The following is a 21,970-nucleotide window of genomic DNA, read 5'->3' as shown; positions in this document are numbered from 1 at the left end:
AAATTCAACCCAATTCCATCAAGGCCAAAAGCCCAATTCAGAGATTGAAGATCAATGGAAGAGAGTGTTTAAATAGCTCAGAATTTGAGTTAGGAAGAACTTTTTTTTCCTTTTCGGACTTTTACACAGATATCACTCTTCATGTTTCTGTTTTAATTTCCAGAATGTATCTTTCAATTCCATTTTCCATTTTGAGAGCTATGAATAACTAAACCCCTTTCATTGGGATAGGGAGCTCTATTGTAATTCAATGGATCAATAGTAGTTTACATCTTCTTCTTCTCTCTTGATTTTGTTAGAAAGCTTTCGGTCTTAATTCAATTGGGTAGTTGTCTTGAGAGAGAAGCTATCCGTAATTGGAATTCTTTGGAGCCTTGAGAGAGGAATGAAGAATTCATGCTAGAATTACTTTCTCATATTGGATTAGATTGGGGGTTGGATGGATATAGTGACATGTAATCCTACCAATACTTTGATCTATGAATTTGTGTGGTATAGTCAGTGACCGAACTTCAACTCTTCCCATGAGCAATTAAATCAAGACATTGGGAAATTGTTCATGCTTAGAGAGATTGGTGAGACAAGAAATTGGGATCCAATCATCTAAGATTGCCAATCAATGTCAATGAATGCATTGATTGAGGATGAGATGAAAATGATTTGATATGGAGAATTCAATATCTCCTGAAACCCAATGAACCCCGATCTCTGATCTACCCATTCTATTTACATTCTCTCTCTAATTTCATGCTTAATTCCCGTTCCCTTTTACTTTCTTGCAATTTAAGCTTCTGTCATTTAATTTCAGCAATTTAGTTTCTGTTAATTTACTTTCTTGCAATTTAAGCTTCTCGCCAATTTACTTTCTGAAATTCCCAATTTCAATTTCGATTTTGCTCAACTAGTATAATTCTCCACATAACGTTGATCAATCTACCAATCCCTGTGGGATTTGACCTCACTCTACAGTGAGTTTTTACTTGACGACAATCCGGTGCACTTGCCGAAAGAAAATTTGTTGAGAGGAAAATTTTCGTGAATCAGGTTTATGGCGCCATTGCCGGGAATTGGTTTTGTATTGACAATTACTAAATTGAAGGATAACTAGATTGAGAACCTTTCTTTTCGTTTGATTAATTCAATTTTACTTTCAGTTGTTCCTTTTTGTTATCTGCAATTTTTTTAGTTATTTATTTTTAATTTCTCTTACTTTTTACTTTCCAGCAAACTAACCTACTAACTATTTGATAAATTGCTCTAACCAAGCTAACTATATTCTGTTTTAGTAGACTATACACTTGTTGTTTCTTGTACTTGTTCATTGTATGACAGGTAGAAAAGATGTTTCGACATCCTTTGATACTGAACCGAAAAGAACCTTCCTGAGATTAAGAATGGAAGCAAGAGGAAAGAGGGTTGTTGGTGCAGAAGACGAGGAGGAAGACTTTGATATAACCATGGAGGATGATATAGAAAACCATCATGAAGGAGAGGTGAACAATCATGCCAGAAGAGGTGGAGCCAATCCTGCTGGACAAGAGAGAAGAGTTCTGGGTTCCTACATCAATCCAAACCCAAGAAACTGTGGTAGCAGCATCCAAAAGCCAACCATTCATGCTAATAATTTTGAATCGAAGCCTTGATACCAGGGCATCTTGGCCAGTTTCACTGACCTTTTCTTTACTGTTTTTAGGTTAGTTTCATGCATTTCCTTAGGAAATAAGCTAGTTTTGGGTAGATATTCACTTACACCTAATGGGTATGTGACTATAACTCTCTCAATACTTGATTTGGGAAATGCATGTGGTATAATCAGTAACCATACTTCATCTCTTCTCATGAGCAATTGACCAAGGAATTGGCTATTGATCAAGATTTGAGAGGTTGAATTGCAAGAAATTGTAATTCAATCAATTAAGATTGCCAAGGAGATCAATGAGTGCATTGATTGAGGAAGAGATGAAAATGAACTTGATCCGGAGAATTGCAACATCTCCTAAGCCCAATGAACTCCCCATCTCTGATCTTACCCATTCTCTTTAATTTTTGCCATTTACTATTATGAGCAAATCCTCCATTCCCATTTACAATTCTGCAATTTATTTTCAGTCATTTGCTTCCAGTTCTTTAATCTAGCATTTACTTTTCTGTTATTTACATTCCAACCATTTTATTTTTTGCAACTCTCAACCCAAATTCTGGATTCGCTCAACTAGAACATTCTTCTAATTAAAGTTGCTTGATCAATCAATCCCTGTGGGATTCGACCTCACTCTATTGTGAGTTTTTACTAGACGACAAATTCTAACAGGGGAGTCCTGGAATTAAATCATATGGATGCAATCTTGGCCCAGACAAGATGATCACCAAGCAACTGGCTGAATTGACCAAACACATAGAGAAGAATCAGGCTACAGCTATCCACACTCAACCATCACCTCAGGAAGAGTTGGACACAGAAGAAGGAGTTAACTGGGAGGAAGCTAATTACCTTGGAAATTCATCTAGGCCAGCTTTGGGTAGAGAAACCAACAAAATCAAAACACTTACTCACAGCCACTATACCAAAGCCACAATAACCACTCTCAACACCTAAATTCCAACCAACCATTACCACATGATGATGACAGAATTGCCAAAATGGAAGCCATGTTCGCATACCTTAGCAAGGAGTGTGAAGACATGAAGAAATTCAGGGAAGAAGTAAGAGGTAGTATAAAAAGCCAAGAGGAGGTTCTTAAAAATCTCGAATCTCAGGTAGGACATCTTTCACAGCAATTTCCCAAGCGGTGACAGCTTCCCAATTGGTACTGAAAAGAACCCAAGAAGAGAGACCAAAAAAATAAGGTGGGAAGAATGCAAGTCAATCAATCTAAAAAGTGAAGAAGGTCTGAATGAAGAATGCTCCAGACACTCAGAGCATGATGAAGGAGAGTCAAGGAAGAATGTAAGGAAGATACAAGAAATGTCTAGCCTTGAACAGAGGAAGGAACAAAAAGAGAAAGAATCCCTCAAGCCTTTTGTGCCACAAGTACCATTTCCCCAGAGACTCAAGGGAAGTAAGAAAGACAGGTTATGTTCAAGATTCCTAGACATGTTTGCATCCCTTAGTGTCAACATCCTCTTCATCAAAATTCTCCAACAGATGCCAACATACATCAAGTGCATGAAAGACCCATTGACCAAGAAAGGAACCTTAAAAGGGGGACAAACAGTGACAATGAACAAGGAATGTAGTGCCCTCATCAAGGAAGACGTACTCATGAAGAAAAAAGATCCAGGGAGCTTTCATATTCCATGTGCCATAGGAGAGACAAAAATTGACAGAGGATTATGTGACTTAGGAGCTAGCATAAATGTGATGTCTTTATCTCTTATGAGAAAGTTGCAAATCAATGAGCTGAGATCCATGGATGTAATCATCCAATTAGCAGATAAAACTCAGAAGCATGCCGAAGGAATAGTCGAAAAGGTATTAGTAAAAGTAGTAAACTACTTCCTCCCCACTAACTTTGTTCTTATGGACATGGAGGAAAGTTACCTTCATCCCATTATTCTGGGGAGACCATTTATAGCTATTGGTCGTGCTCTCATTGATGTAGAACAAGGAGAGTTGCTACTAAGAATACATGATGAGCAGCTCACTTTCTAGGTCTTCAAGCCCGTGCATGAATCTGAGCAAGAGAGCAAGGAATTAAAGGAAGAGTACATTGAGAGCTCCCTGAAGGAGAACATATATGGTATCACCAAATTCTTAGTTCTAAATATTGCTTGTTCTCTTGCCGCCACTTGTTAGTACTAACTTCTTTTGTCTTGTTATGATGGTTAGGTGAGTGGAAAACTATTTAATGAAAGGGACAAGATAAGGAAGGGTAAAGCTATCATGAAGACAAAAGTAGATCACATGGCTTGGAAGGTGATTCTGCACATCCTTGGAAGAAGCACTTGGAAGACCGAAGAGATATGCTTAATGAAGAGGCAACTTTTGTTTTCATTCAACCTTGCATGCACACCATTCATTAATCACTTGTCCCAAAAAATCCTTGCCATCCGTTCTTCATTAAAGCTTACTATAAATGGCCTCCCTTGAGCCGTGCATGTGAACTAAAGTTTCAAACTTCTTGTACTCCAGATATTAAGCTCTTGTGTTCTCTAAAACCAAAGCCCAATAGCCGTGTTCTTTGTGCAACAAAGCACCCTTGTTTACTTGCTTCCATAACACTACCTTAACTTCAAACACTTTTCCCCCGAGGGTGCATCATACCAACCTTCCCTCTTTATAAACCTTTAACCCCTACTCGGCTAACCATCAAAGAAAGCATGGCATCTTCTTTAAGTTCCAAAAGAAGGAGAGGAAAGGAACCTGTTACTGAGGAAGCTAAAAATGACTATGATCGATGGAAGTTCAGATCATGGTTCTACCAAATGAAACTTGGGTGGATGAATGACAGAAAGATATATCCAGAAATCCCTTTCCTGTTGCCTGAGGAGGGATGTCCAGAAATAAAAGCCAAGATCAGAAAGGGGAAGTGGGAAGAGCTGACCTCACCAATCACCAGGATTAATGCAAACATCATAAGGAAGTTCTATGCAAACGCTATAAGGGTGGATATGTATGAAGCACCATCATACAAGAATTTTGTACGGGGTGTGGAAGTAGACTTTAGCCCGAAGACCATTATGAAGGTCTTAGGACTAAGGCCAGCATATTTTGACGAGCCAGGATACCACCAAAGAATAATCGGGAACACAGATTATGATGAAATCTCTAGTGATATTTGTGTGATCATTACTGACTGGGAGAGAGACAATGAAGGAAGGCACAAGTAGCTAAAAAGGGGAGATCTCACTCCTGAAGCAAAGTGTTGGTATGAACTTATAAAGAGATCAATTCTGGGCACGGTGAACACCTCTGAAGTTAACAAGCAAAGGGCTGTCATGCTACACTTTGTAATAGTGGGAGGAGAGGTAAAGGTTCATGAGATCATTGCAGATGACATTAAAAAGATCTCAGAGAAAAATTCTGCTGAATCCTGGCTATACTATCCTAGCACTATAATGCGGTTATGCATGAAGGCTAGAGTGCCACTGGAGGATGCAAACCCAACATGGCTGCATCCAGGCATTCTTATGACCCTTGAAAGGATGATGAATATTATAGAGGCACAACAAAGTCGAAGATCACAAAGGAGGAGAAGGAGAGAAGAACCATGGGAGGAAGAAGAACAATAGGAAGAACAAGAAGAGGAGCAACAATTCCAACCACAAAACAACATGGACATGGGGCTGTTGCAAGAAGCAATTGAAAGGTTATCAGAACAGTACATGAGAGTTCAAGAGAAGAAAGAAGAATTCCATTCACAGTACATGAGATCTCAACAAAGACAAGAGGATTTTCAGTTGAGAATGATGAGTCAACAGAGAGATTATGAGTTAAGGTCCTTAGTTATGCAAAGGAAACAAGCTTCACAATTTCAAGAATCTTTCAACCGGCTGGCCCAACTTCAAGTTGATAACATGAGAGTTTTTAAGGAGTTCACGACCCTTCAGGATGCAAGATATGGAGTTCAAGTTGATTATAACATAAATGGCCAAATCAAGCTCAACTACACCAGGGAACATCTACATAGTGTGGACCAAGTATTTTCAATTTATGATCAATACTTTAAGGAAAGGAGTGACACAGAAATAGACAAAGCAATATGCCTTGAAAACAGAGTGGAAGAGACAATGAAGAAAGCTGGATTCTGGCAAAAGCTAAAGGGCAAAGGCAAGGGAGAAACTAGTAAGCTAGCAAGCGAGAAGAAGAAGAAAGACAAACAAGATAAAAAATGAAAGGTGGACTTGCTCCTTGGCTATTTTATTCAATAAAGAAAGAACATGTCTCTTTTTAGTTAATAGTAACATTTAGTTTAAGTTGTTTTGCACTCTGTCATGTTTAATGTTGCAATAAGTATGCTAGCTTAGATGTGTGTGCTTTCACTTTCACTTGATAAATGCTTGTTCTGTCCCCTGTGCCTTTTCAAACTAAATAAAAGAAATGTTTGAACAAGAAGTAGAATAGTTCCTTTTTAGCAAGAAGTGAAATAACAGTAAGTGGTGGTATATATATTTGATTGTGTATTAGCTCACTTATAATGAATAAAAGGATAGATTGTTCCCTTTTTAGTGTAAATTAGCTTGCTGTCTATAAATCTTAGCAAATAAAAGTCCTTGGAGGAAAGAAAAACAAGTAAAAAGAAAGAAAAGAAAGGCCAAAAGTGGCAACCAAAAACAAAAGAAAGCAAAAGAATAAGGCTAGACACCAATAGCTTGGACCTTAGGACATATGCCTGTAGTGTGTTTGTACTAGGATCTACTTGGATGATTAGGTTCTATGGAGTGCTTTAACACTTGGTAACTTAGGTTAACTAACCCGGGATTATCAACCAAAAGTCCATTATCAAGAGCAACCTAGCTACAAGGCATTTAGTGACCCAAAGAGGTGCTGGGCATTAATGTCTTAAGAAGAATTATGAGCTAAGTGTCTGTAGTGAATATGTGTTGAGTACAAATTAGCTAAGAAACCACTACAACACATGACACTGAGCTAAAGTTTACAGAAAAAGGAAATAAAGAAAAGCAATTACCAAGGATGAGTGAATAATAAGAGGTCATAGCAGTGTGTTAATTGATGCTTAAAGGAGACAGCCTATGCCTAAAGATCAATAAAAAGTGAACTGCTGCATTGTCTGCATAAAACTCGGTGAGCTATTAATAATTACTTGCTAACATGAACATCACTTTCTGTTTCATTCTTTCTTCTTAATAATTAAGTAATTGCTTAGGAACAAGAAAGATTTAAGTTTAGTGTTGTGATGCCAGGGCATCTTAGGCTAGTTTCACTAGCGTTTTCTTTATTTTTAATAGGTTTTATGTACTTTCTTGAGCTATAAGTAAGCAAATTGGGTAGAAATTCATGTATACCTAGATTCATTCAACCATGATTAATTTGATGCAATTTCATGATGATTTATGCTATAATTACTTGTATGCTATGAATGATAAAAATTCTCATGACTTTAGCAAGGCTTTGATACATGTATTGGTTGATGATAGGTGAAAGAAAGCATCGAAGAAGGTTCAGAATGAGCCTGGAAAAGATGAAGAGGAAGCAACGTTGGTGGCCAAGTTGGACCACCAACGTTACCTAAAGCGTTGGAAGTGAACAAAACAATTTTCTGCACAATGAGCTGGTGTTCACGTTGGAGGGAGCGTTGGACATCCAACGTTAACCCCAACGTGGTGATAAAATGTTCAATTGTGGAGCTGAATAATTGTTTTGAGCTGAAAGAGCAAAATTTCAATATCCACGCGCAAGCGTGAGTCACGCGCAGGCGTGGAATAGCGAAATTGACCATCCACGCGTACGCGTGGGTCACGCGTGTGCATCACCAACGAACGTTGGAGGTCCAACGTTGCCTTAAACGCCAGCCACCAACGTCCGCGATAAAAAGCCCATAATTTGGAAATGAAAATTGGAATCGACGTGCAGGCGTCATTGACGCGTATGCGTGGATGGGGAAAAATAGCACAGTATGCGTACGCGTGGAGTACGCGCACGCGTGAATATGCCAGCATTGGAGGGAACGTTGGAGGTCGAATGCTGAGGCCAACGTCCCCTGCATGGTTTCAAAACTGGAAAATGAAATATTTGCATCCACGCGCACGTGTGAAGCATGCACACTCGTGGATGAGCATTTTTGTCCCTTATGCGCAAATGATGCACAAAAATTTGCCTCTCAACAAATTTTCTTCCGGCAATTGCACCGGATTGTCGTCAAGTAAAAACTCACTGTAGAGTGAGGTCGAATCCCACAGGGATTGGTAGATTGAGCAATGTTAATTGAAGAATTGTGCTAGTTGGGCGAAATCGAAATTGAAATTGGGAATTGCAGAAAGTAAATTGGCGGGAAACTTAAATTGCAAGAAAGTAAATGAACAAAAATTAAATGGCTAGAAAATAAATTACAGAGGCTCAAATTGCATAAAATTAAATGGGAATGGGGAATTAGGATGAAATTAAAGACAGTAAGTAAATAGAATGGGTAGATCAGAGATGGGGATTCATTGGGTTTTAGGAGATATTGAATTCTCTGGATCAAATCATTTTCATCTCTTCCTCAATCAATGCATTCATTGACATTGCTTGGCAATCTTAGATGATTGGATCCCAATGTCTTGGCTCACCAATCTCTCTAAGCATGAAAAATTGTCCAATATCTTGATTTAATTGCTCATGGGAAGAGTTGAAGTTCGGTCACTAACAATACCACATAAATTCATAGATCAAAGTATTGGTAGGATTACATGTCACTATATCCATCCAACCCCCAATCTAATCCAATGTGAGAAAGCACTTCTAGCATGAACTTTTCATTCCTCTATCGAGGCTCCGAAGAATTCCAATTATGGATAGCTTATCTCTCAAGACAACTATCCAATTGAATTCAGACCGAAAGCTTTCTAACAAAATCAAGAGAAAAGAGAGAAGAAGAAGATGTAAACTACTATTGATCCATTGTATTACAATAGAGCTCCCTAACCCAATGAAAGGTGTTTAGTTGTTCATAGCTCTCAGAATGGATATTCGAATTGAAAGATACATTGCAAAGGAAAATTAACAGAAAGTAAATGTGCAGTAAAAAGTGAAAGTCCGAAAATGTTAATAAAGATCCGTCCTAACTTAAATTCTAAGCTATTTATACACTCTCTTCCATTGATCTTCAATCTCTGAATTGGGCTTTTGGCATTGGTGGAATTGGGTTGAATTGGCTCCAATTGGTTTCCTTGCTGTTGAGAAGAGATTGGTTTGAATTGTGAGTTCTGATGCTTCACGTTGGAGTCAACGTTCGATGGCCAACGTTGACTCAAACGCCTTTTAGAAGAAAACCAAAAAAAGCCGATACTTTGCTGTCATTGGCGTTTGACTCAACATTGGAGGGCCAGCGTTTTGCTTATCCATGCATACGTGTGCTTCACGCTTAAGCGTGAAGTCTGTGATTTTGCTGATTCACGCGTACGCGTGCCTGACACGGTCCCAAGGGTGTATTGGTAAAGATTCTCTTTAATAAAACTGAGTTGCAAGTATAGCTCTACCAACAACAATCCTCGGGGGTCAAATTTAGAAGAGGGATTTGGTTGTCACAAGTTCAACCCCAATAGAAATAACCGAAGTATTCAAACCTCGGGTCGTCTCACAAGGAATGGGCAAACATGTGCTTCGACATTATTTAGAAATCCGGGGTTGAGTTATAAGCATGAAAATAAATGGGAATCTTAACAAGCAAGTAATCTTAAAATGCGTCAACTAGTTCAATTGACTAAGCAAAACATGAGCAACTTCAATGAATAAACAACATTCCACTTAATTCTATTATAACCCAAACAAGGAACTACAACTAAAGCAATTGGTTGAGAAAGTTGATTTTCAAATATGAATAATAAAAGCAACTCTTGGCTAGGCTTGGGAATTGGGGTCACCATCCTTGTCTAACAACTATATCTTGACAATTATAAGGAACCAAGCTCATTAAGTCTACTCTAAAAGTCTTAAGTACGTGATATCTACTCCTAGACTTGAAGTACGTCAAATGGCCCTGATCACATCAACCCATAAGTCCCAACCCACCTACTAATTAGATTAGTAGTAGGTTGGCGTCAATGAGTATCAAATTGACCTCATAGGGCTCCCAAATCATCAAATCCATTAGACCCAATGACTCAAGTTTATCCAATTCCCTTGACCTAGGCCAAGAGTGAAAAAGACTACTCCATAATCAAAGTAAACAATTCATCAAACACTTGGTAAGCATTAACAAAAGACATGTTCAAAATGGCAATTAAATTGAAATCCACAAATACCCACTAACAATTATCAACATATGATCATCCAAACAAGAAAGCTAAACATATAAATCATCAATGTAACATTAACAAGTCAAGATTCATAACATTCATGAAATGGGTATAAAATAATAATTGACAAGAATTCATAAACTATCACAAGATATAAGCAAAATTGTAACAATGAATTCAAATTGAACAATTAAAACTAGTAATTAACAAGATCCAAGTCACAAATCAACAAAGGACAATCAAATTAAAACTAGATCTAGAGAGGAACAAGGGTTTCTCCCTCTAGAACAACAAATGGCAATGTCCAGTTGGGGCCTCGCACAATTGGTGCCGTGGTAAGAACTCTCCTTAGCTCTTCAAAAGCATTTACACATTCACTGTCAAACTCAAAATCCACATCTTTTTGGAGTAGGCGCGACAATGGTAAAGCAATCTTACTGAAGTCCTTGATAAAGCGCCTGTAAAATCCTACATGTCCCAAAAACGAGCGGACCTCCCTCACGGATGAGGGGTGAGGCAAAGTGGTAATAACATCGACCTTGGCCGGGTCCACAGAAATGCCTTCCTGAGATACTACATGTCCTAACACTATGCCTTGTCGTACCATAAAGTGACATTTTTCAAAATTCAAGTCAAGGTTAGTGTCAACACATCTAGCTAGGACCTTGGCCAAGCTCTCTAAACAACAATCGAATGAGATACCAAAAACGCTGAAGTCGTCCATAAAAACTTCCAGGCAATTCTCTATTAGATCGGAGAAGACACTCGTCATGCACTGCTGAAAAGTAGTGGGTGCGTTACATAGTCCAAATGGCATCCTTTTATAGGCAAAGGTGCCAAATGGACAAGTAAACGTGGTCTTCTCCTAATCTTCAGGAGCAATATGTATTTGGAAGTAGCCAGTAAATCTATCAAGAAAACAGTAGTGAGATTTACCTGCCAAGCGGTCTAGCATCTGATCGATGAAGGGTAAGGGGTAATGGTCTTTTCGTGTGGTGGCGTTCAATCTTCTGTAGTCAATACATACTCATCACGCATTTTGGACTCTTTTAGTGACCAATTCACCGTCGTCCTTCTTGACCGTTGTGATGCCCGACTTTTTGGGAACAACTTGAACCAGGCTCACCCACTCACTATCGGAAATTGGGTTTATGATATCCGCATCCAGTAATCGGGTGACCTCTTTCTTCACTACATCAAGGATGGTTGGGTTGAGCCTCCATTGCGGTTGCCTAACCGGCTTGGCTCCATCTTGGAGAAAGATCCTATGCATGCACTTGTGGGGGTCAATTCCCACAATATCCGCTAGGCTCCATCCTATTGCTTTCTTGTACTTTCTTAGAACATCTAGGAGCTTTCCCTCTTCTTCACTTGATAGCTCACTAGCAATAATGACCGGAAACCTTTGGTTATCCTCTAAGAAAGCATACTTCAGATGAGATGGAAGGGGCTTCAGTTCACTTTTTATCTCAAGATGACGTTCCTTTTCATCAAGCTCATGGGACTCATTCTTGACCACTTCCTCTTGTTCATTCTCTTGGTCATCCGACTCCTCAACAACGGGGTAGCACAACTTGTCATGATCTTCTTCTTGCACTTCCGCTACCACTTCATCAATTACATCACATCGGAGCAGACTGCCCTTTGGGTTTGGTTAGGGTTGGGATGGAAGGTTAGAAGAACTTGAGGGTTGGTTGGTGTTATTGGGGTTTGGTGGTTAGTTTGACATGTTCATCTTTGAAAGCATGTTGGTGAGGTTGGCCAATTGAACATTCAAGGCCTCAAATTGAGCCTTGTTGCTCTCATTTCATTTTTCCATAGCGGCTCTAAGCTCATCAACTTGGTTGTTGGAAGATGGAGGAGTTTGGTTTTGATTTTGTTGTCTATGGTGTGGTGCTTGGTACTTGGTGTAGTTGTTTTGGTTTTGGTTGGAGTGGCTTTGGTTGGCTTGGTAGTTGGTGTTGTTGTGGTGGTATTGGGATGAAGATTGGTTGTTGTTGTGATGAGAAGAAGAGTTGTTCTACCTTTGATTTTGATTGCTTCCTTGTGCATTATCTCTCCACCCTTGATGTTGATTACCACCTTGATGGTAATTGTTTTGACCTTGAGAAGGGTAGGGTGGACGGTTGTTGTAACTCACATTGGCTACCACAAGAGCATGTTCCTCTTGAATTTGATGGCATTGGTTGGTGTAATATGTGGTGCTAGAGCACAAACCACAAATTCTAGGAGGGCCTTCAAGTTGAGCAACTGGAGGTGGGGCTTGAATGGCTTGGATGGAGTAGTATTCCTTTTGATCCTTTTGGATTTGTGTAAGGATGATGGTCATATCCCCAAGTGCCTTGGTTAGACTTGATTCGGAAGGGGATGGTTCTACCATACCCTTAAGGGGATTACTCCTCACTCTTGTGTGTTGTGTAGATTCGGCAACGTCCTTTATCAAATTCCAAGCTTCTCCTTCCGTCTTATTTTTCGAAATGGAACCGCCACTAGAAGCGGTGAGCAATCTTCTATCTTCCGCACAAAGACCTCCGGTGAAGTAGCTAATGAGCAAGTGAGTGGTCATTCCGTGGTGTGGACATGACTCCAATAGCCTCTTGAGCCGAGACCAATACTCATACAAACTCTCTTGGTCTCTTTGCATTATGCCCAAAATCTCCTTCCGGATGTAGTCGGTCTTCTCCGGTGGGAAGAACTTATCAAGAAACTCTCTCCTCAAGAAATCCAAATTAGTCACAATCTCATCCGGTAGCGAATAAAACCATATTTTTGCTTGCGCTTCAAGAGAGAAAGGGAAGGCAAAAACCATGATAGCTACCTCATCGGCTCCATGCCTTCGAGCCATAGAACAAGCAACTTGAAAATCCTTCAAATGTCGGATGGGGTCTTGACCCGGCAACCCATGATACTTAGGAAGTAAATTTATCAAGCTACTCTTCAACTCAAAGTTCGGATCAAGGTTAGGATACCTTGCTTGCAACGGTTGAAGTATGATATCCAGAGCTCCTTGCTCATGCAAAGTGATCTGGCGTGGCTCCGCCATGTGTGGCTCACCTATAGGATGCAAAGATGTATTAGTAATGCCAACAGAAGAATAGGAAGTAACAGACTCCAAGTCACTCTCGGTAACGCCTAGTGATTCGGTGTTTTCCTCAAGAGAGGCCGAAGTACTAGGTGTATAGTCCAACCGCCGTCTAGCTTGCCGAGTGTGTAACAAAGTTCTTTCGATCTCGGGATCAAAATTGGCTAAGCTAGAATTCGGTTGAGACCGAGTCATCAAACTTGAAAGTCATAGCACAAATGTAAAAGAAATCCAAACTATAGCTAAGTATCGAAAGAAGTAAAATATCTACAATATTCACATATTCACATAACCAATATCAAGGCATACGTTGCAACCATTCCCCGCAACGGCGCCAAAAATTTGACACGGTCCCAAGGGTGTATTGGTAAAGATTCTCTTTAATAAAACCGCATTGCAAGTATAGCTCTACCAACAACAATCCACGGGAGTCAAATTTAGAAGAGGGATTTGGTTGTCACAAGTTGAACCCCAATAGAAATAACTGAAGTATTCAAACCTCGGGTCGTCTCACAAGGAATGGGCAAACATGTGCTTCGACATTAGTTAGAAATTCGGGGTTGTAAGTTATAAGCATGAAAATAAATGGGAATCTTAATAAGGAAGTAATCTTAAAATGCGTCAACTAGTTCAATTGACGAAGAAAAACATGAGAAACTTCAATGAATAAACAACATTCCACTTAATTCTATTATAACCCAAACAAGGAACTACAACTAAAGCAATTGGTTGAGAAAGTTGATTTTCAAATATGAATAATAAAAGCAACTCTTGGCTAGGCTTGGGAATTGGGGTCACCATCCTTGTCTAACAACTATATCTTGACAATTATAAGGAACCAAGCTCATTAAGTCTACTCTAAAAGTCTTAAGTACGTGATATCTACCCCTAGACTTGAAGTACGTCAAATGGCCCTGGTCACGTCAACCTATAAGTCCCAACCTACCTACTAATTAGATTAGTAGTGGGTTGGCATCAATGAGTATCAAATTGACCACCTAAATAAACCAAAAACTAGCTAAAAATTATGTCCTAGTGTCAAATGAGTGATCTCCCTCCTTCTCCTAGCATCCTTGGGTCTTTTTCCATGCAGAAACAGCTTGAAATTGGGCCTAATGAGCCTCAGAAATCGCCAGGCACGATTTTCTTTAACGAGGTCACGTGCAGCTTTCCACGCGTGCGCGCCATGCGTGCGTGCACGCCGATTGCTTTTGCGATCCACGCGTGCGCGCCAAGTTCGCGTGCGCGTCGATAGAAATTTCCTGATCCGCGCGGAGGCGTCCATCCTTGCGCGCTGCTTCCAGCCAATCCCACCCACGTTTGCGCATGGAGTGCGTGAGCGCGCTGATGCTGCTTTTCCCAAGATCTCAATTCCTCATGTTCCTCCCTTTTTGTACATGCTTTCTCCCGCTCTTCTAAGTCATTCCTATCCTATAATTCCTGAAATTACTCAACAAATACATCACGGCATCGAATGACAATAGAAGAGGATTAAAATATGGCAATTTTAAGGCAAAATAAGCATGTTTTCCATCATGGAGCAATATTGGGAAGTGAACATGAAACCATGCATTTCTTGTGAATAAGTGCGAGAAATGTTGATAAAATCCCCTAAAATAAGCACAAGATAAACCACAAAATCGGGATTTATCAGTGCCCAATGCGTGTATGTGATGGCTATAATTTTGCTTTCTCACGCGTGCGCGTACACCACGCTTACGCGTGAGTTGCCTTTTTTCCTATCGACGCATACGCGTCACTGACGTGTTCGCGTTGTTTCACGTTTTTCAAATCCAAATCCTGGGCTCTTTATCACGGTCGTTGGAGGCTAGCGTTTGAGGCAACGTTGGACTCCAACGCTCGTGTAATGACATGTACACGTGACCCACGCGTACGCGTGGATGGTCAATTTTGCCATTCCACGCGTGCACCTCACTCACGCTTGCGCGTGGATACATAAATTTTGCTCTTTTACGCGTACTCGTCGAAGACACATACGCGTCACTCAAAATTCATTTAGCTCCATGATTGAACTTTTTATCACCACGTTGGGGCTAACGTTGGATGTCCAACGCTCCCTCCAACGTGGGCATCAGTGACTCATATAGAGGTTTGCTCTATTTCTCTTCCAACGTTGGAGGCAATGTTGGTGGTCCAACTTGGCCACCAACGTTGCTTCCTCTTTTTCTTTTCCAAGCTCCTTCTTCAACCTTCTTTTATGCTTTCTTTCACCTATCATCAATCAATACATGCATCAAAGCCTTGCTAAAGTCATAAGAATTCTGATCATTCTTAGCACACAAATAATTATAACATAATTCTCATGAAATTGCATCAAATTAATCATAGTTGGATGAATCTAGGTATGCATGAATTTCTACCCAAATTGCTTACTTATAGCTCAAGAAAGTGCATAAAACCTATTAAAAACAAAGAAAATGGCTAGTAAAACTAGCCTAAGATGCCCTGGCATCACAACACCAAAGTTAAATCTTGCTTGTCCCTAAGCAAGTACTGAATTATTGAGAAGAAAGAATGAAACAGAAGGTGATGTTCATATCAGCAAGGCATTATTAGTAGCTCATGAGGTTTTATGCAGACAATGCAGTAGCTAACTTCTTATTGATCTTTAGGCATAGACTGTCTCCTTTAAGCATCCATTAACACACTGCTATGACCTCTTATTATTCACTCATCCTTAGTAATTACTTTGCTTTATTTCTTTTTTCTGTAAACTTGTTTCTTACTTGTAGCTTAGTGTCATGTGTAGCAGTAGCTTCTTTAGCTCATTTGTACTCAACACATATTCACTACAGACACTTGGCTCACAATTCTTCTTAAGACATTGATGCATAGCACCTCTTTGGATCACTAAATGCCTTGTAACTAGGTTGCTCTTGATAATGGACTTTCGGTTGATAATCTCGGGTTAGTTAACCCAAGTTACCATGTGTTAAAGTACTCCACAGAACATAGTCATCCAAGCAGATCCTAGTACAGAGACACCACATGCATATATCCTAAGGTCCAAGCTATTGGTGTCTAGCCTTATTCTTTGTTTCTTCTGTTTTTGTTGCCACTTTTGGCTTTTCTTCTCTTTCTTTTTATTTGTTTTTCTTTCATCTAAGGGTTCTTATTTGCTAAGATTCATAGACAACAAGATAATCTACACTAAAGGGGAACAATCTATCCTTTTATTCATTATAAGTGAGCTACTACACAATCAAACATATATACCACTACTTACTGTTATTTCACTTCTTGCTAAAAAGGAACTGTTCCACTTCTTGTTCAAACATTTCTTTTATTTAATTGAAAAGACTTGGGGGACAAGACAAGCATTTAACAAGTGAAAGTAGAAGCACACACACTTAGGCTAGCATACTTATTACAATATTAACATAACTGCAAAACAACTACAAGTTGACCATTAACATGGGCACATTCAAACTTCCAATTCAGAGCATTTCAAAGCGGATGGAATTAAGTAACAATACAACCTCTTGGTGGTGCCTTCTAGTTGCTTCTCTCTGCTATCATCATCTATGGCTTTAGTGTTCTTTGATGATATTGCATAGTTCTTCCAAGGGTTGATTGAATCCCTGCAAAAGCTACTGAAAGCTGCTTGTTCTCCAAGCACTTGAGAGATGGTTAGCATGCATGTATGCTTGTGATTTTCTAAACTTAAGTTAGTGTGGAACACCAAACTTAGTTCCTTGCCTACTTCTACATGAAGCCGAGTAAATACATGCATGAAGCATCAAGTACTTTTTATTAATAAAGTAAACTATGAACCATAAAACCACTATGAACTAGATAACAGACTAGAAACTAGGAAACAACAATTTTTGAGTAATTTTCTCTGATTGTTTGGAGCTGATAACTAGCTATGCTGAGGGTGTAATGTGTTCTTTAATAAAAACCATGGTGGAACACCAAACTTAGATTTACACACTCACCCTTGAATTTCTTTGGTGTGCAACACCAAACTTAGCTCCTAGAAATGCAGAGAAATATCTTTACTCTTTTATTGACAAGCTATGAAAAGAGAATTACCTTTGGTTGGGTTGCCTCCCAACAAGCACTCTTTTATCGTCACTAGCTTGACGGTCAGCTTACTGTCAGGGCAGATTGTAGTGCCTGTGATCCTCTCCTCTCACTGTGAAACTGTCCCTATTTGATTCCTTGATGATTTCCAAATGCTCCAGGGAAAGGACCTTTCTGATTATAAACACTTCGGATAACTGAGATGGAATGGTTGGAAGATGTGGTAGAATTTATGGATGGTGGATTGATATCACATTGTCTCCAGGGGAGAATCCTTCTGTAGAAACCTTCTTGTTTCTCCATTCCCTTGGCATTTTGTTCACAACTCGTTTCTCTTCTTCCATTAGTGCTCCCTTGATTCTTGTGTTAGGGAGATCCTTGTTAGCTACTCTTCCTGATTCTTGTGGTTTCGGCTCTTCCTTGAACTCCATCGGTTGCTTCATCTCTTGAGCTTCTTGTTTATCTATCAAGGAAAGCTCCAGATGCTTGCCTGGTGGTTCATTGTTGTTCTCCTTCAGAGAGCTCTCACTGTATTCTTCCTTTAATTTCTTGCTCTCTTGCTCAGATTCATGCACGGGCTTGGAGGCCTAGAAAGTGAGCTGCTCATCATGTATTCTCAGTATCAACTCTCCTTGTTCTACATCAATGAATGCTCGACCAGTAGCTAGAAATGGTCTCCCCAAAATAATGGGATGGAGGTAACTTTCCTCTATGTCCAGAACAACAAAGTCAGTGGAGAGGAAGTAGTTTTCTACTTTCACCAATATATTTTTGACTACCCCTTCGGCCTACTTCTGAGTTTTATCTGCCAATTGGATGATTACATCCATAGATCTCAGCTCATTGATTTGCAACTTCTTCAAAAGAGATATAGGAATTACATTTATGCTAGCCCCTAGATCACAAAATTCTCTGTCAATTTTTGTCTCTCCTATGGCACAGAGAATATGAAAGCTCCCTGGATCTTTTTTCTTCAGGAGTACATCTTTCTTGATGAGGGCACTACATTCCTTGTTCATTGTCACTGTTTCTCCCCCTTTTAAGGTTCCTTTCTTGTTCAGCAGCTCTTTCATACATTTGATGTAGGTGGGCATCTGTTGGAGAGTTTTGATAAAGGGGATATTGACACTGAGAGATGCAAACACATCTAGGAATCTTGAATATGACTTTTCTTTTTCATCTCCCTTGAGTCTCTGAGGAAATGGTGCCTTTGGCACATAAGGTTCAAGGGATTCTTTCTATTTTTGTTCCTTCCTCTGTTCAGGGCTAGCCATTTCTTCTATCTCCCTTACATTCTTCCTTGACTCTCCTTCATCATGCTCTGAGTGTCTGGAGCATTCTTCCTTCAGAACTTCTTCACTGCTTAGATTGATTGACTTGCATTCTTCCCACCTTACTTTCTTGGTTTCTCCTCTTGGGTTTTTCTCTGTGTCACTTGGAAAACTATCAGTAGACTTTAGAATTTGTTGTGAAAGATGTCTTACCTGAGATTCGAGATTCTTAAGGACCTCCCCTCGGCTTTTCATACTACCTCTCACTTCTTCCTGGAATTTTTTCATGTCTTCACACTCCATGCAAAGGTTTGCAAGCATAGCTTCCATTTTGGCCATTCTGTCATCATCATGTGGTGATGGTTTGTTGAAGTTGGGGTGTTGAGAGTGGTTTTTATGGTTTTGATATGGTGGCTGTGAATAAGTGTTTTGTGTGGTCTGGTATGGGTGTTGGCTGGAATTTTGGTAAGTGGAGTTGTTATACTGGTTTGGATTATGGGATCTGTGGTCTTGGCCTTGGCTTTGTTGGTTCTCCCACCCAAAGTTTGGGTGGTTCCTCCAACCAGAGTTATAGGTTTTAGAGTATGGATCATTAGCTTGCCTAGATGAATTTCCAAGGTAATTAGCTTCCCCCCAGTTAACTCCTTCTTCTGTCTCCAATTCTTCTTGGGGTGATGGTTGAGAGTGGATAGCTGCAGCCTGAGTCTTCTCTATTTACTTGGTTAATTCAGCCAATTGCTTGGTGATCGTCTTGTTCTGGGACAGGATTGCATCCATATGGTTAATTCTAAGACTCCCCTGTTGTTGCTCCTATTTGAGGCATAAAAGTACTCATTGTCAGCCACTGTCTCTTTAACATCAATGGCCTCTTCAATGGTCTTCTTCTTGTTTAGGGAACCTCCAGATGAGTGGTCTACAGCCTTCCTTGATTCACAATTCAGCCCTTCATAAAAGATGCAGATTTGCACCCACTCATTAAATATATCAAGGGGGCATTTCTTTGTCAAGTCTTTGAATCTCTCCCAGGCTTCTGTCTGAATGTCTGCACTTCAGTTCTTAGCCTGTTTACTCTTTGTGGAGGGTAGAACCTTGTTAAGAATCTGTTCATTACATATGCCGAGGTTGTCAAGCTTTTCTTGGGGAATGATTCCAACCATTTTGATGCTTTGTCCCTCTAAGAGAATGGAAACAGTAGCAATCTATAGGTGTCAGGATGAATACCATTAGATTTAACCGTGTCACATATCCTTTGGAATTTAGTGAGATGCTCATTAGGATCCTCTTGGGCACTTTCTCCAAAATAGAAATTGTTCTGGACAAGCGTTATGAGCTGAGGCTTCAATTCAAAATTATTAGCTCCACCTCTTCTGGCATGATTATTCACCTCTCCTTCACGATGGTTTTCCGTATCATCCTCCATGGCTATATCAAATTATTCCTCCTCTTCTTCTGCACTGGTGCACGAAATTGGGATCTCTAAAATGGCGCCAACAACTTGGTACGCACGATCGTAATCTCACTTCTTTTTCAAGTAATAAACCTTACGTGAGTAAGGGTCGATCCCACGGAGATTGTCGGCTTGAAGCAAGCTATGATCATCTTGTAAATATCAGTCAGGCAGATTAAAATGGTTATGAGGTTTTGATAATTAAAATATAAATAAAATATAAAAAAAGATAGAAATACTTATGTAATTCGTTAGTGAGAATTTCAGATAAGCGTATGGAGATGCTTTGCTCCCTCTGAATCTCTACTTTCCTACTCTTTTCATTCAATCATTCATACTCCTTTCCATGGCAAGCTTTATGTTTGGGAATCACCGTTGTCAATGGCTACCGTCCGTCCTCTTAGTGAAAATGGTCCAAATGCGCTGTCACCGCATGGCTAATCATCTGTCGGAAAATGGGTAAATGATGCAAAAATCCACTTTTGGGGCCCACTTGGTGTGTGCTTGGGCTGAGCATTGAGCTTTACACATGTAGAGACTTCTCTTGGAGTTAAACGCCAGGTTACAGCCTGTTTGTGGAGTTTAACTCTGGTTTGTAACCTGTTTCTGGCGTTTAACTTCAGAATATGGCAGGAAGTTGATGTTTGAACGCCAGTTTGCGTCCTTAAAACTTGGGCAAAGTATAGACTATTATATATTGCTGGAAAGCCCTGGATGTCTAATTTCCAACGCAATTGAGAGCGCACCAATTGGGATTCTGTAGCTCCAGAAAATTTACTTCGAGTGCAGGGAGGTCAGAATCCAACAGCATCTGTAGTCCTTCAACCTCTGAATCAGATTTTTGCTCAGGTCCCTCAATTTCAGCCAGAAAATAGCTGAAATCACAGAAAAATATACAAACTCATAGTAAAGTCCAGAAATGTGAATTTTGCATAAAAACTAATAAAAACTTAGTAAAAACTAACAAAATTATACTAAAAACTACCTAAAAATAATGCCAAAAAGCGTATAAATTATCCGCTCATCACAACACCAAACTTAAATTGTTGCTTGTCCCCAAGCAATTGAAAATAAAGTAGGATAAAAAGAAGAGAATATACTATAAATTCCAAAATATCAATGAAACTTAGCTCCAATTAGATGAGCGGGAGCTCTATCCTTTTCTTAGTGATGGGCTTGTCCTCTTCAATGAGGGTGTCTCTGGCCTTAGGTGCCATAAATGGTTATGGAAAAAAAAGCAATTCTTTTACCACACCAAACTTAGAAGGTTTGCTCGTCCTCGAGCAAAAGAAGAAAGAAATGATGAGAAGAAGAAGAGATGGAGGAGATGGAGGTGATTGGTGGAGGTTATTTTGGGGAAGAGAGTTATGAAAAGGTGTGAAGAGGAGAGAAGAAGTGATGGGGATCCTGTGGAGTCCACAGATCAAGTGGGGTCAAGGACTTAACATCCCTGCTCCAATTAGGCTTGTAAAACGCCCTTGCTGTACAATCCTGGCGTTTAACGCCAGACTGCTACCTGTTTCTGGCGTTAAACGCCAGGTAGATGCTTGGTTCTGGCATTAAACACCAGCTTGGTGCTTGTTTCTGGCGTTAAATGCCAGACAGATGCTTGTTTCTGGCGTTTAACGCCAGCATGCCTCTCCTCTAGGGTGTACTATTTTCAATGCTATTTTTCATTCTGTTTTTGATTTTTTAGTAGTTTTTGTGACTCCACATGATGATCAACCTAATAAAACACAAAATAACAAAAAAGAAAATAAAATAGATATGATTAAATAACATTGGGTTGCCTCCCAACAAGCGTTTCTTTAATGTCAATAGCTTGACAGTGAGCTCTCATGGAGCCTCACAGATAATCAGAGCAAGGTTAGAACCTCCCAACACCAAACTTAGAGTTTAAATGTGGGGGTTCAACACCAAACTTAGAGTTTGGTTGTGGCCTCCCAACACCAAACTTAGAGTTTGACTGTGGGGGCTTTGGTTGACTCTGCAGTGAGAGAAGCTTTTCATGCTTCCTCTCCATGGTTATAGAAGGAGATCCTTGAGTTTTAAACACAAGGTTGTCCTCATTCAGTTGAAGGATCAATTCTCCTCTATCCACATCAATCACAGCTCTTGTTGTAGCTAGGAAGGGTCTTCCAAGGATGATAGATTCATCCTCATCCTTTCCAGTGTCTAGGATTATGAAATCAGCAGGGATGTAAAGGCCTTCAACCTTTACTAACA

The sequence above is a fragment of the Arachis ipaensis genome, chromosome B08 (assembly GCF_000816755.2).
Source record: "Arachis ipaensis cultivar K30076 chromosome B08, Araip1.1, whole genome shotgun sequence".
Lineage (NCBI taxonomy): Eukaryota > Viridiplantae > Streptophyta > Magnoliopsida > Fabales > Fabaceae > Arachis > Arachis ipaensis.
This window is presented reverse-complemented; position numbering follows the sequence as displayed.